The sequence below is a fragment of the Microcaecilia unicolor genome, chromosome 2 (assembly GCF_901765095.1).
Source record: "Microcaecilia unicolor chromosome 2, aMicUni1.1, whole genome shotgun sequence".
Lineage (NCBI taxonomy): Eukaryota > Metazoa > Chordata > Amphibia > Gymnophiona > Siphonopidae > Microcaecilia > Microcaecilia unicolor.
Genome location: NC_044032.1, coordinates 323,723,174 through 323,738,745, shown reverse-complemented (window position 1 = coordinate 323,738,745; position 15,572 = coordinate 323,723,174). Strand labels below are relative to the sequence as shown.

General features: G+C 48.2%; 1 protein-coding gene across 1 annotated transcript in view; it reads right to left on the bottom strand.

The window, feature by feature from the left end:
• TBC1D2 (TBC1 domain family member 2) overlaps positions 1-15,093 on the bottom strand; it is a 692,224-nt gene extending 677,131 nt beyond the window's left edge. Inside the window, 1 exon segment of the mRNA XM_030194342.1 lies at positions 15,031-15,093. The gene's annotated coding sequence lies outside the window, so the exon portion shown is untranslated.
• Positions 15,094-15,572: the final 479 nt, after the last annotated feature.

Sequence of the window (15,572 nt, the reverse complement as noted above, 5' to 3'; positions counted from 1 at the left end):
AGGTTCGCTTCCGCCCACTGGCATAGATTCATGGCCTCCTTGGCTAGAGGGGCGCTCTTGGTACCTCCCTGGCGGTTGACATAGGCCACAGCCGTGGCATTGTCCGACAGGACCCGTACTGGCTTCAACGCCAGTACCGGGATGAACTCCAAAAGCGCCAACCGAATGGCTCTGAGTTCCAAGAGGTTGATAGACCACTTTGCCTCTGCAGGAGACCAGAGCCCCTGAGCTGTCCTTCCCAAGCAGTGGGCTCCCCAGCCCGACAAAGAGGCGTCCGTCGTGACAACAATCCACTCCGGGGTCACCAGAGGCATTCCTGCAGACAACTTGTCTGTCTGCATCCACCAGCTCAGCGCCTTGCGCACTGCTGGGTCCAAGGGAAGGCGCACAGCATAATCCTCCGACATCGGAGTCCAGCGCTGCAGCAGAGAGTGTTGTAGTGGTCTCATATGAGCCCTGACCCGGGGCACTACTTCCATCGTGGCCGTCATAGAGCCCAACAGCTGCACATAGTCCCAAGCCCGAAGAAGAGAGGCTACTAGGAACTGGTCCACCTGAGCCTGAAGCTTAACAATCCGATTGTCTGGCAGGAACACTCTGCCCACCTGGGTGTCGAATCGAACTCCCAGATACTCCAGGGACTGAGTCGGGCGCAGCTGGCTCTTCTCCCAGTTGATGATCCACCCCAGGGAGCTCAAAAGAGCAACCACCCGGTCCACAGCTTTGCCGCACTCTGCATAAGAGGGGGCTCGGATCAACCAGTCGTCCAGATAAGGAGGGACTTGTACTCCTTCCTTTCGCAGGAAGGCCACGATGACCACCATTACTTTGGAGAAGGTCCGCGGAGCAGTAGCCAACCCGAAAGGGAGGGCTCTGAACTGGAAGTGTCGGCCCAGGACTGCAAAACGCAGAAAGCGTTGATGAGGAGGCCAGATGGGAATATGCAGGTACGCTTCCTTGATGTCCAAGGAAGCCAAGAACTCTCCTGCCTTCACTGCCGCTATAACAGAGCGGAGAGTCTCCATGCGAAAGTGCCGAACTTTCAAGGCCCGATTGACCCCTTTGAGGTCGAGGATAGGCCGGACAGAACCTCCTTTCTTTGGTACCACAAAGTAAATGGAGTAACGCCAATCTGATTTTCTGGCACCGGAACGACCGCACCCAGGCGTATCAGGTTGTCCAAGGTCTGCTGCACTGCCACAGCTTTGACCGGAGACTTGCAGGGAGAGAGTACAAACCCGTCTCTTAAGGGTCGGCAGAACTCTAACTTGTAGCCGTCTCTGATGACTTCCAGCACCCAAGCGTCTGAAGTTACTTTGGTCCAATCGCCCAGAAACGAGGACAGGCATCCTCCAATCTGCACTGGGCCATGGCCCAGGACCCCGTCATTGGGTACGAGACCCTGGGGGAGGACCGGAGGGCGTACCTCTGGGACGGCGGTCTCTGCGAAAGGAATGCTGCTTGGGAGAGAAGTTCCTTTTGATGGAAGAGGGGGCAGAGGAGCCCGACTTGCCCGGGCGGTACCGACGGGCTTCTTGAAACCGTCCTCTGGAGATACCGGGGCGAGCACTGGCCCGAGCCCTGACCTCTGGTAACCTCTTGCCCTTAGACGTGCCGAGATCGGTCACGATTTTGTCCAGCTCGACCCCAAAGAGCAGCTTGCCTTTAAAAGGCAACTTAGCCAGGCGGGACTTAGAGGCGTGGTCCGCAGACCAATGTTTCAGCCAAAGCCAGCGCCGTGCAGAGACTGTCTGAGCCATACCTTTAGCCGAGGCTCTCAAGACATCATACAGTAAGTCTGCCAAATAAGCCAAGCCCGATTCCAGGGCCGGCCAGTCAGCCCTCAAGGAAGGATCCGAGGGGGAAGCCCGCTGCACAATCGTCAGGCACGCCCTCGCCACATAGGAGCCGCAAACTGAGGCCTGCAAACTTAAGGCAGCCGCCTCGAAGGACGACCTTAAAGCCGCTTCCAATCTTCTGTCTTGGGCGTCCTTTAGGGCCGTGCCACCTTCCACCGGCAACGCCGTTTTCTTAGTCACCGCAGTGATTAAAGAATCCACGGTAGGCCAAAGAAAGGCCTCACGTTCACTTTCAGGCAAAGGATAGAGGCGGGACATAGCCCTAGCCACTTTGAGGCTCACTTCCGGGACATCCCATTGAGCCGAAATTAAGGTGTGCATGGCATCATGCACGTGGAAGGTTCTAGGCGGGCGCTTCGTCCCCAGCATAATGGCGGAGCCAACAGGGGCTGAGGGAGAGACGTCCTCCGGAGAGGAAATCTTCAAAATGCTCATGGCCTGCATTAACAGGTTGGGCAAATCCTCTGAGCGAAAGATCCGTGCTGCAGAGGGGTCATCCGCTCCATCCGAGCGGGAATCCGTCTCCTGCAAGGAATCCCCAAAGGACCGTTGGGAGAACTCAGATACGCTGCCCTCATCTACATCAGAGGAAACAGCGTCCTCTAAGGCCTGGGCATCCACCCGAGGGCGTTTACTTCCGGGGGCCTCAACCCCTTTATCGGACAAGGGAGAAGGGGCAGCGTTCTGCATAAGGAAGGCCTGATGCAGCAGCAAAATAAACTCGGGGGAGAAACCCCCCAAACTGTGCAATTCAGCAGCCTGGGCCACAGCCCTAGACGCACCCTCAACCGGCGCTCGCAAGAGCGGGGGAGAAACATGCTGCGCATCCAAGATGGCGTCCGGCGCGACACTCCGCGAAGGAGCCGCGCGGGAAGAACGGCGCTTAACTTTAGCCGCTTTTTTGCCGTCACCCAAATCAAGGGCGGCCATGGCATTAACGTCTCCCATCTCAAGGGCGGCCCAAGAAGAAGCCGTCCGAGCAGAGTGGCCGGCCAAGATGGCGGAGGCGAGCAGTGGGGGATGGGCGTTTATGGCGGGAAAAACCGCCGCGCCGGAGGAAGACTCGGGACACTGACCGACCTCCAAACTGACACCCAACAAGGGCGAATCAGACTTTAAAACCCCCGCATCCCCACTAGAAGCGCACACGCGGTCCGGGGAGCGATTCTTCGCGCCCTCGCCCTCCAACGCCATAGGCCACGTGGAGATCAACTGGGGAACCCCCTGCCCGCTATAAAAAGGTAAAAATTACCTGCTTCTCGCTCCGAGCTGTAACGACCTGGTGTCCCAGTGAGTAGCTGCAATAAACGTTTAAATAAACGTCGAAATAAACGCCCTTAAAGACGTCCAAAATTTTTTTTTTTTTTAACGGAGCCAGCGGGAGGGGGGAGAAAAGGAGGGACCTGGCGCCACCAGGTTTGCACTTGCTCAAGAAGAGCCCTCAACCCCAGGCACTCAACAAAACCTAAAAATTAGGCTTGGAGGCCTAGCCAGAGCTGCTGCTGTGTGTGACCACCACCTGCTGAGATAGAGAACATACTGAGGAGTTTCCGGCAGCACATGACCACATATAGGGAGGCAAAAGGATTGCTCTCTATCTCCACCTGCTGGTAGATGGACACAACCCACCAGTCTATGGATTGATCAGCATGATGATATGGAAGAAGCCAATGATTCAAGTTTTTGAAAAATGGTACTAAAAGATGTTGATACCATAGAGGAGATGGAAAGATAACCATTCTATAACATAACCAGAGAAGAGAGAAAAGCCAATAGAACACTGAGAAAGGATAATAGCATTGTAATAAAACAAGCCAATAAGGGCGGAGCGATAGCGGTAATGGATAAGGATCAATATGTTAAAGAAATTAAAAAACAGTTGAGCGACACGAGTTTCTATTTACCAGTAGTTAAGGACCCTACGTCCATTTTAAAATCCAAAATAGACTCCCTTATATCCTGTGGATTACAGGCTGGAATATTTGACGGCTAAAGAAGGGGATTTTTTGAAAGTAGATCATCCACGTACTCCTGTGATTTATATTTTATCCAAAATACATAAATCTTTAATAAATCCCCCAAGTAGACCCATTATTTATGGGATAGGTTCTCTTTTAGAACCTTTATCAAAATTCACCGATATGTGTCTTAGGCCCCTGATTCCCCATATCCCCTCCTATGTAAGGGAATCATCTCACATTATTAATATATTAGAGGAACTAACAATGACAAACAAAGATATCCTTCTAGTAACATTTGACGTAGAATAATTATATACGAATATTCCGCAAGATGAGGATCTGGAAGTGATTAAGCAAGCATTGGCATATAGGACAACGGTCAAAAGAATACCTATAGAATTTATTATGCAACTGATTTTGATTCCTTTAAAAGAGAACTTTTTTGGTTTTGAAGGTAGTTATTACAAACAGGTGAAAGGAAAGCTATGGGGGCAATGGTAGCCCCCTCATTAGCCAATCTTTTCATGGCACATTTTGAAAAATGCTACATACAGAATAATCCTTATAAAGATCATATTATAATATGGAAGAAATTTATTGACAACATTCTGATGATATGGGAAGGTGGTGAGGATGTTCTTTAAAAACTTTTTAAATAGTTTAACACAAGGGATACAAATTTATATTTTCTTTTTGTTACATTTGTACTCCGCGCTTTCCCACTCATGGCAGTCTCAATGCGGCTTACATAGGGCAATGGAGGGTTAAGTGACTTGCCCAGAGTCACAAGGAGCTGCCTGTGCCTGAGGTGGGAATTGAACTCGGTTCCTCAGGACCAAAGTCCACCACCCTAACCACTAGGCCACTCCTTTAATAAAAAAAGAGATACCCTTTTTAGATATAAAAATCCAATTTAGTAATGGTAAATTTATAACTACATTAAATCGAAAACCGACAGACAGAAATAAGTTACTTCAATTTAACAGCTGTCATAGTCAGCCGCTTAAGAGAAATCTTCCTTACAGACAATTCCTAAGGGTGAAAAAATTATGTTCAGACAATAAGGAATTTAAGAGACAGATGAACATAATGGCCAATAGATTCACACAAAGTGGATACCCGAAAAGATATATAAAAGAAGGTATGCTTAGAACATCACAACATCAGAGACGTGATCTCCTCAACACTACAAATAACAACAATAGCAATAAGGAGAATAGAATTGTATGTACTTTATATTTTGACCATCCTGCTTATTTTCGAACGAGAAGGCCAGCCATATCGGTATAATCGAAAGCCAATTTTCGCTGGCTTCAACTACTTTCCGTCGCAGGGTCGGCCAAACTTCAAGGGGGCGTTTCGGCAGGGTATGGAAGGCGGGACGGGGGCATGGTTATGAGATGGCCGGCTTCGGCTGATAATGGAACAAAGAAGGCCGGCTCTGACGAGCACTTCGCCGGCTTCACTTGGTCCATTTATTTTCAGGATCAAGCTTCAAAAAAAGTGTCCAAACTGACCAGATGACCACCAGAGGGAATCGGGGATGACCTCCCCGTACTCCCCCAGTGGTCACCAACCCCCTCCCACCCTAACAAAAATAAATTTAAAACATTTTTTGCCAGCCTCAAATGTCATACCCAGCTCCATGACAGCAGTATGCAAGTCCCTGGAGCAGTTTTAGTGGGTGCACTGCACTTCAGCCAGGCGGACCCAGGTCCATCCCCCCCCCTACCTGTTACACTTGTGGTGGTAAGTGTTGAGCCCTCCAAACCCCCCCAAAACCCACTGTACCCACTTGTAGGTGCCCTCCTTCACCCTAAGCGCTATGGCAGTGGTGTACAGTTGTGGGGAGTGGGTTTTGGGGGGGATTTGGGGGGCTCAGCACCTAAGGTAAGGGAGGTATGCATCTGGGAGCAATTTTTGAAGTCCAGTGCAGTGTCCCCTAGGGTGCCCGATTGGTGTCCTGGCATGTCAGGGGGACCAGTGCACTACAAATGCTGGCCCCTCCCAAGACCAAATGCCTTGGATTTGGCTGGGTTTGAGATGGCCGGCCTCGGTTTCCATTATCGACGAAAACCGATGCCGGCCATCTCAAACCCGGCCATCTCTGACATTTGGCCGGCCCCAACAGTATTATCGAAACGAAAGATGGCCGGCCATCTTTTTCGATAATACGGTTCGGGACCTCTCTTTGCGGCACCAGCCATATAGATGGCCGGTGCCGTTCGATTATGCCCCTCTGTCATCAGATCTGATTAAGATATTTAGGAAACATTGGCCAAAAACATATGGGTATTGTTTTACTCACCTCTGGGTTTTGTTATATTAAACTTTGTTGTTATTCTTATCAGATATTTTCATCAGTCTGCTTTTGTGGTTTTTACTCACTATTGTAAGCAGATTTTTGCCTTTTTTGTTTTTTTTGATCAGCACTGATAACATCCCTTTCCTCAGAGCACACTCCATTTACTACTACCCTCTGTCTCCTTCCACTTAACCAGTTTTTAACCCAGTCAGTCACTTTAGGTCCCATAACAAGAACATTCAGTTTATTTATCAGTCACCTGTGCATGTCCATATCAAAGGCTTTGCTAAAATCCAAGTACACCACATCTAGCACCCCTCCCAAGTCCAACTGTTTGGTTACCCAGTCAAAGAAATCAATCGGATTTGTCTGACACGACTTGCCTCTAGTGAAGCCATGATGCCTCTGGTCCTGCAGTCCATACAATTCGATAAACCTCATGATCCTCCACTTTAGAAGCATTTCCATTAGTTTACTCACCACCAAGGTCAGACTGACAGGTCTGTAATTCCCAACCTCCTCCTCACTTCCGCTTTTGTGCAGAGGGACCACATCCGCTCTTCTCCAGTCCTCTGGGACCACTGCAGACTCCAAAGAAGCATTGAAGAGGTCAGATAGTGGTGCTTCCAGAACATCTCCAAGTTCCCTGAGTACCCTTGGATGTATTCCATCAGGCTCCATCGCTTTGTCTACTTTCAGTTTAGCCAGCTCCTGCCAAACAGTCTTCTGAAAATCAGTCCCAGTCTACCATACATCCATCCCCATTAGCATTTGTTTTTGCAGTCCTACCCCCAGCCTTTCGTCCATGAACACAGAAGAGAAATAATTCAGCTATTACGTTCAAGAACCAAAGCAGCCTTCTTTTCCTTTTACTTGTATGTAGTTTTAAAGGTTTGTTGCCTTTAAAATAGCTCTTTTCAGTCTCACCCACTGCTGTTCTACTTCCTTCAGCTGTTCCCATCCAGCTAATTCTTTCCTGAGAAATTTCCCCCATCTCGGCAAAGTTAGTTCTTTTGTAATCTAGGACCTTCAGTCTTGAATAAGCCCTCTCCTCCTTTGTCTAATATTGAACCACACCATTCAGTGGTCACAAGATGCCAAATGATCTCCCACTGTAACATCAGAAACATTTTCCCCATTTGTGAGCACCAGGTCTAGGATAGCTCCATCCCGTGATGGTTCCGTTACCTACTGCTGAAACAATTCTTCCTGTAGAGAATCCAAGATCTCTTTGCTTCTAGACCACCACGCGGCAGGGATGCCCCAATCATTGAATTCATCAGTACTACTTACCCTTTCCTAGCTATTTTGTTGATGTCTTCAATTAAGTCTGTCTATTTTTTCTGACTGTGAAGGTGACCTGTATATGACACCAATGTAAATACATTTTCCTTTCCCTTTTACCAGTTTAACCCACAGCACTTCTACCTTACCCCATACATCCTGCAGTTCTGTCACTTTAATATAATGCTACTCTTCCACACTTTTTTCCTACCCTGTCCTTCCTGAATAGATTATAGCCAGGTATAACTACATCCCAGTCGTGAATCTCCATGAACCATGTCTCCATGACTGCTACTAAATCCAAGTCATTGCAGCCTCTAGATCTATACATTTGTTGCCCATACTACAGGCATTGGTATACAAGGCTTTCCAGATGTTACTTTTTTTTCCTTTTCTATAATGGTATTTGACGTCTTACCTCCCTGGGGTATCAAAAGAAAACCTCGGACTGTGTAAACAATAGAGGCTGTGGTTGAAGAAGTGATCTGAAAACAGAAAAAGCACCTCTATAAAACCAAAAGTTAGGAGAGGATAGTAGGAACTGATCTGTCAAAGCTCAAAATGTGCTGACATCCATCAGTCATTGAAAATACCAGGGCAGAGAATCAGGCTGATGATGCTGCTGATAATGAAAGAAGCAGCTGAAAGTATAACAAGAATAAAAGTCAAGTCAGTGATAGATGCTTGCCTAGAAATAGATACAAGCAAATATTGATGTGAAAACAGCTTGTAGGAAGTAGAAGCAGCATATATAGAAAAAACACACCTGCATTAGTTATTGTACTATGGTCATCAGGATGGAGATACTCATCCAAATTTGAGAAATTGTTGCATGTCTATGTTGGAATCGTGTATACTAACAGCAACAGTTGCTAGAGTACCAAAAACTGTGAATGGCACTCTAAGTGTATTTTGATCTCCCAGCGACCCCGGATAGGAGAGACAGCAGAAAATAGCACCAATGAGCCATGAGTTCGGCATTAAGAATTAGTTTGATATTGATGATGCCTGTCAGTCCATGTCCAAGTCTAAAAGATAAGCGTCTCAGAGAATAACTACACTGAGATGGAGACTTTGGAAACTGATTGGCTCCCAGTTGTGATGGGCGAGCTGTGTGCGTAATATAGGAAGTTCTCACTGTTCAAAACTGAATGTTGAGGATTATTAGTATGCAATTTAACATCTTGTTGTCATGAGGAGGCAGAGGAATAGCATTCTCCCAAGCGGGCTGCATCTTTTGCATGGCTCCGACAGCCTTGGCGTTGGTAAGCATACCTATGAAATTTCAATGCCGACAATCTGTCAACGTTGACTGAACAACCCCTGTAGAACTGCGCATTGATGACGATAATGGCATACGAGGAGCACTGCGCATTCTGATTAGTAGTGGTATTGGAATCAATGCACAGATCATACCATGTACTAATGGTGATGGCAGACAGATTCGGCATTCATGGGTCTGACATCGAAGCCTTCCGAGAGATGCCAACCAGTTCCTGTTTATGTCCCTGAGTCATGCAAGTCAACATCAGCATCAAGATAGTTCCAAAATTGGTCTAGATGTCATTGGGAACTCGGAATCCAGGTCTCTCAAGAGGCACATAACGAGTCGTGTATTTCGACTTCAGCAAGCTTTGTCTGGCTGCATTTTGGTATTAGCATAATGTAGGAAGGTCCTTGGCATCAAGGAGGAATCCTTAAGGGAGCCGTAGTGCCTTGTAGAGACCTCTGCAATTCTTGAAACAGAGTGGAGTATATCGGCATCAGCATTAACGCTATTATTGAAGTAGCTTTGTGCACAGATTGTCTGGACCCTGATCTCCTAGTGCTCAGCATGGTAGAGAACCGTCAACAGGCTTTGTTGAAAATGATGCCTGAACAGCTGATGAGATAGGTGTCATGGGACTACCACGGAGTCTGGAATAGTGAGCCCTTGGGCCACTGCCAGTGACCAGCAGCAGCAGGTAAACCACCCACACAGGAAGCGAGGCTGAACACAGACAGGCTGGTACAAGCAGGACCGGAACTAGCAGGATGGGAACTGAAGCGGTAGATGAGCAGGGTTGGAATAAGGACTGGAACAACCGGATTCTGGAACGGTGTCACGTTCGTGAGTTCTTGTGCCCTTCAGGAACACAAGAGGCGAAGACTCGAACCTGCGCTCCATTGGGCAGCCAAGCAACCCCGCGGCTTCACCTGTGATGACCACCGTTCCCCGAGGGTTGAGCCCCCAGGTGCAGGCAGCCGACAGGGCTTTCCGGATACAGGCAGGGGTCAGACGGCCGCAGGCAACAGGCAGAGAGCAGTTTAGGTTCAAGCAGAAGTTAGGTCAGGCACCAAGCAGAGAGTAGTCAGGAAATCTAGCAGGAACCAGGTCAGGCAGCGAGCTGAGCACAAACAGGATTTAAGCAGGTATCAGGTCACAAATAGAGAGTGGTCAGGACTCGGGCAGGCGTCTGGTCAGGCGGCAGGCAGAGAGTAATCCAATGTCCAGGCAACAGTCAGGTCTGGCAGCAGACAGAGAGTAATCCGGTGTTCAGGCAAAGGTCAGGCAGCAGACAACTTAGGAAACGATACAGCACCAACAATCACCTACCGAAGTAGAAGCCAAAGCAAGGTTTGTGGGGAGACACTGCTCCTTAAATAGCCCTACCATCAGTGAGACACGTCTCAGCTGGCAGGAGGCAGGGAGACAAGGGGGCAGGGTGACAGGCATCAGCAAGCAAGGAAACCCGGATTGGCCAGCCAGTAAGAGGAGGCGAAGACTAGCTGCAGGTGGCCAATCCGGGCATCGGAGGCGTGGCTCGAGTTCCCAGACCCCGCGCCCGAAGAGAAGCGATCCCACTGGGATGCCGGCGCTGCCAAAAATGGCCGGTGTTCCCAACAGCCACGGGGCCAGAGCTGTGCGCAGATGCAGCCAAGACGGTCGGCGGGGCAAGCAAGGCAAGGCATGGGGAGTCAGAGCATCGACCCAGCCAGCTTTCCTCTACAGTGGCAGAGCCAGAGAGCGGGTAGGCCGCGAGGAGCGTGCAGCAGGTGAGAGGCGCGACAAACGGGCTTGGCTTGGCTGGAACCGAATTCTGGAACGGGCTTAGCTGGAACCGGATGCTGGATCGAACTTGGCTTGGCTGGAACTGGATGCTGGAACCAGATTCTGGAACGGGCTTGGCTGGAACCGGATTCAGGATTCTCAAATAGGATTCAGGATTCTCAAACAGACTTAGCTGGAACAGGATTCAGGATTCTCAAACAGGCTTGGCTGGAACAGGATTCAGGATTTTCGAACAGGCTTGGCTGGAATGGAAGCTGAAAGCAGACAGGGTTGGAACAAACAGTGTAGGAACTGAAGCTGAAGACAAACAGGGCAGACACAAGCAGGATTAGAACTGAAGCTGAAGGCTTGCAGGGCTGGAACAAGCAGGGTTGGAGTAGAAGTTGAAGACTGGCAAGACAAGAACTAGCAGGGCTGGAACTGCAACAAACACACACATACGAAAACTCATCTGAAGACCTCTGTTGCAAAGGCAAGCCTGAAAGTTCCCAGGTGCTTAATAAAGGCAATTACAGATAAGGTCACAAGTAAGAGCACGGCTTGGCTACAAGAACACCAGGGCAGTGGCGTAGCTACGTGGGGCCTGAGAGGGCCGAGGCCCCCACAGATTCACCCCAGGACCCCTCTCCCGGCGAACCCGCCCCCGCTGCCACCTACCTTTACTTTTGCTGGCGGGGGATCCCACTCCCCGCCAGCCGATGTCTTCTCAGTCCTTCCTGCTCTTCAATTTGTTTGCTGACGTCCTGCACGTAATTGTACGTGCAGGACGTCAGACTCAGAGAACAGTTCTGCAGCGGCGGCGGGTTCGCGGCGGGAGGGGGGAGCGGCAATGTCGGCGGTGGGGGGGGCGGCGCCGTGGGGAGGGCTAAAATGTGCCCCCTCCCCCCGGGCTCTGGACCCCTCCCCCACGGAAGGCTGGCTACGCCCCTGCACCAGGGCAAGGCTTGGTTGCAAGAGCACCAAAGTGAGGCTTGGCTACAGGAACCCCAAAGCAAGTCTGGAATGCTGGAACATTAGAATAGGACTGGAATGAACTCTGGAAAATGTTTGGGGAAACAGGAAGAAGACAGTCCACAGCAGCCATAGGGCCTGGTCACCAGGAGGCGAGGTGAATGTAGGCATGAGATACAGTCACAACTGTGACAATAGGCTGTTAAACTGTAGCACTGTGAGAACACGTCTTCACAGCAGCAGCTGAGGTATATGCCTGTGACATAGTGCTGCTGACTTGGTTATTTCTTTTTTATGATAAATGTAAATAATTAACTGAACTAAAAATAAAATAAAAGACAGACAGATTAAATTATAAATCTTGAAGGGAGTGAAAGGCAGCATGGGTCTTGTTGCAACTGCAGAAAAAAAATAAAACTGACTGCTCGGAGGGTTGTAGACGTATATAACATAGAAGTACAGTGATGGGAAGCAAGATGCATGCACAGAAAGTTCTTTGAGAGCTTTCTGAGCTTTTGGAAGGCCAGGTTGGTAATGTCACCGTGACATCACCTGTGTGGCTAAAAGAGATTTCTGTCTATGCAGAATAAGTGGTTCTGGCTGCAGGAGGACCTCTTCCAGCTGGCAGAGCTTGGCATCCCCACCAATCATTAACACTGGATGGGATCCACCCCAGAATATTGAGGGAGCTCAGAGAGGTTCTGGCGGGTCCTTGGAGACGGGAGGGGTTCCGAGGGATTGGAGAACGGTGGATGTGGTCCCTCTTCACAAAAGTGACGATAGGGAAGAAGCTGGAAACTACAGGCCGGTAAGCCTCACCTCGGTTATTGGGAAAGTAATGGAAGTGATGCTGAAGGAAAGGATAGTGAATTTCCTGGAAACCAATAAGTTGCAAGAACCGAGACAACATGGTTTACCAGAGGGAAATCGTGCCAAACGAATCTCACTGAATTCTTTGATTGGGTAACTGCAGAATTGAATCATCGACATGCTATAGACGTAATCTACTTAGCTTTTAGCAAAGCTTTTGACACAGTTCCCCACAGGAGGCTCTTAAATAAACTGGATGGGCTGAAGATAGGGCCTGAAGTGGTGAACTGGATTAGGAACTGGTTGACGGACAGATGACAGAGGGTGGAGGTAAATGGAGTTCGCTCGGAGGAGGGAAAGGTGAGTAGTGGAGTGCCTCAGGGATCGGTGCTGGGGCCGATTCTGTTCAATATATTTGTGAGTGACATTGCCGAAGGGTTAGAAGGTAAAGTTTGCCTATTTGCGGATGATACTAAGATTTGTAACAGAGTGGACACCCGGGAGGGAGTGGAAAACATGAAAAAAGATCTGCGGAAGCTAGAAGAATGGTCTAAGGTTTGGCAATTAAAATTCAATGCAAAGAAATGCAAAGTGATGCACCTAGGGAGTAGAAACCCACGAGAGACTTATGTGTTAGGCGGTGAGAGTCTGATATGTACTGAGGGGGAGAGGGATCTTGGGGTGATAGTATCCGAGGATCTGAAGGCGACGAAACAGTGTGACAAGGCGGTGGATGTAGCGAGAAGGTTGCTAGGCTGAATAGAGAGAGTTGTGACCAGCAGAAGAAAGGAAGTGTTGATGCCCCTGTACAAGTCATTGGTGAGGCCCCACCTGGAGTACTGTGTTCAGTTTTGGAGGCCGTACCTTGCTAAGGATGTAAAAAAAATGGAAGCGGTGCAAAGAAAAGCTACAAGAATGGTATGGGATTTGCGTTCCAAGACGTATGAGGAGAGATTTGCTGACCTGAACATGTATACCCTGGAGGAAAGGAGGAACAGGGGTGATATGATACAGATGTTCAAATATTTGAAAGGTATTAATCCGCAAACAAATCTTTTCCGGAGATGGGAAGGCGGTAGAATGAGAGGACATGAAATGAGAATGAAGGGGGACAGACTCAAGAAAAATGTCAGGAAGTATTTTTTCACAGAGAGAGTGGTGGATGCTTGGAATGCCCTCCCGCGGGAGGTGGTGGAGAAGAAAATGGTAACGGAATTCAAACATGCGTGGGATATACATAAAGGAATCCTGTGCAGAAGGAATGGATCCTCAGAAGCTTAGCCGAAACTGGGTGGTGGAGCCGGTGGGGGGAAGAGGGGTTGGTGGTGGGGAGGCGAACATAGTGGTGGCCAGACTTATACGGTCTGTGCCAGATCCTGTGATGGGAGGCGGGACTGGTGGTTGGGAGGCGGGGAATAGTGCTGGGCAGACTTATACGGTCTGTGCCAGAGCCGGTGGTGGGAGGCGGGGCTGGTGGTTGGGAGGAGGGGATAGTGCTGGCGAAACTTATACAGTCTGTGCCCTGAAAAAGACTGGTACAAATCAAGGTAAGGTATACACATGAGTTTAACTTGTTGGGCAGACTGGATGGACCGTGCAGGTCTTTTTCTGCCATCATCTACTATGTTACTATGTATATGTTACTGGTGCCAGAATTTTGGTGGGCCAAGGCTACGCTACTGAATCCAGCAATGCATATTGTTTGGATCAATTGTAGATAAATATATCAATGAACATTTATTACGGAAATGCAAAAAGCAGACTTCATGTACTTGTAGATGGGAGTTCATCATCCCTGCACTAGAGTAACCTCAAGTTTACATATGCACAACATATAGAAATGTGTATGTATTGTGTTACTCCTTTGAACTGCCAGAGTTTTCCCTTTTGTCCTGCCCCCTATCCCCTCTCTAAAAATTTAGTTCTCCCCTCTCTTCCCTCACTCTCTACTTTGTCATATAATCACACTCGTATCTCCTCTCTCTCCTAGATGCCAAAGCTGACTGGCCGATTAGAAATTTCAAACAAACTTGAAACGTGTTACAAATATGAAGAAAAAAAAAACAACAAAGCAGCTGCTAATAGATTCCAGCAGTACTCTGTATAGATAGTTATAAACTTCTATACTATAATAACATTTTACACTGAGCTACCTGACCTCTGGCATCCTGATGTATGGATTTTATGATCTTTGAAACAGCAGCTGCAACACGGAAGCTCCGAGGATCGACGTGTTTAATTAATAAAGGGTGTGTAAGTAAACGACAAGTCTCGGGAAACACAAGAATGCATTTCTGTTTGCTTAAAGGTAACAGATAACAAGAAGACGTACAGTTTGTTATTAATTGTGGAATTACTCAGTCTTCTAAGCTGAAAGCTACTGTTCCCGGCAACCTCTTTCTTTCCAATATATTCCCTGGAAGTCGCTTCGTCCTATAATCTTGCTGTCCAGAGGGTTGGCAGGAAACGATTCTACCTACTTTGCAGGGAAGGAGTCCCCCTAAGATTAATGCAAGAGCTCAGAGAAGTAAAATGCTCAAAAGTTGACGGCATACCCAAGAAAAGCTTCAGTTACTCTCAAACTCTGTGGAAACCTCTAAAAATTAAGTGGAAGTAGTAGGCAACTTGCAAAACCCCATTCATCTTATACATGGAGGAATCATCTTAAAGAGAAAAAATAAGGCAAAAATTAGGCAACTTTCACACGCCCAGCATCCCTCCCCGTGGTGTGCCATCTCTCTTTCACTCACCTCCTTGTCCGCGATCCGACACCTCTCTCCCTCAAATCCCCCCCTGTCAAACTCATACCTGAGATTTCCCACGAACGATCCCGCAGCTTTCCTTCTCCGTCCCTTATGACATAACTTCTCTGAGACGTCCCGCCTTGCCGGAAAAAGGAAGAAGCGTCAGAAGAGGCATACCGATGACAAATTTTCTACACTGTTCTAACAATACAGAAGGCCGAATTTCAGTGAGGATATCCTGTTTCCTGATGAGTTCATCCTAATGTTGTAATCTGCCTTGGGAAGCCTGGTGTTATAGAGATGGAATATATAGAAATTAAAGGGAAGTAAAATTAAATTCTCCTTTCAGTGGGGCACATGGAATCACAGCTTCACGTCATCTCTGTTGTAGAAGTTTACGTTTTAGATACACAAATGGATTATTCTGTTTTGAGCATGTTTCAGGGACAAGTGGTTTCAAAAGTCAAAATAAAATTTTTGTTTCCTGCAGATCTCTTTTGTTTAAACATAACTACGTGAGTTATAAGCCCCTAACGCAGTCCATTGGTTTTCTTATGTTTCGTTCTTGTGATGACCTATACTGTGCCAAAATTGAAAACTCTTTAT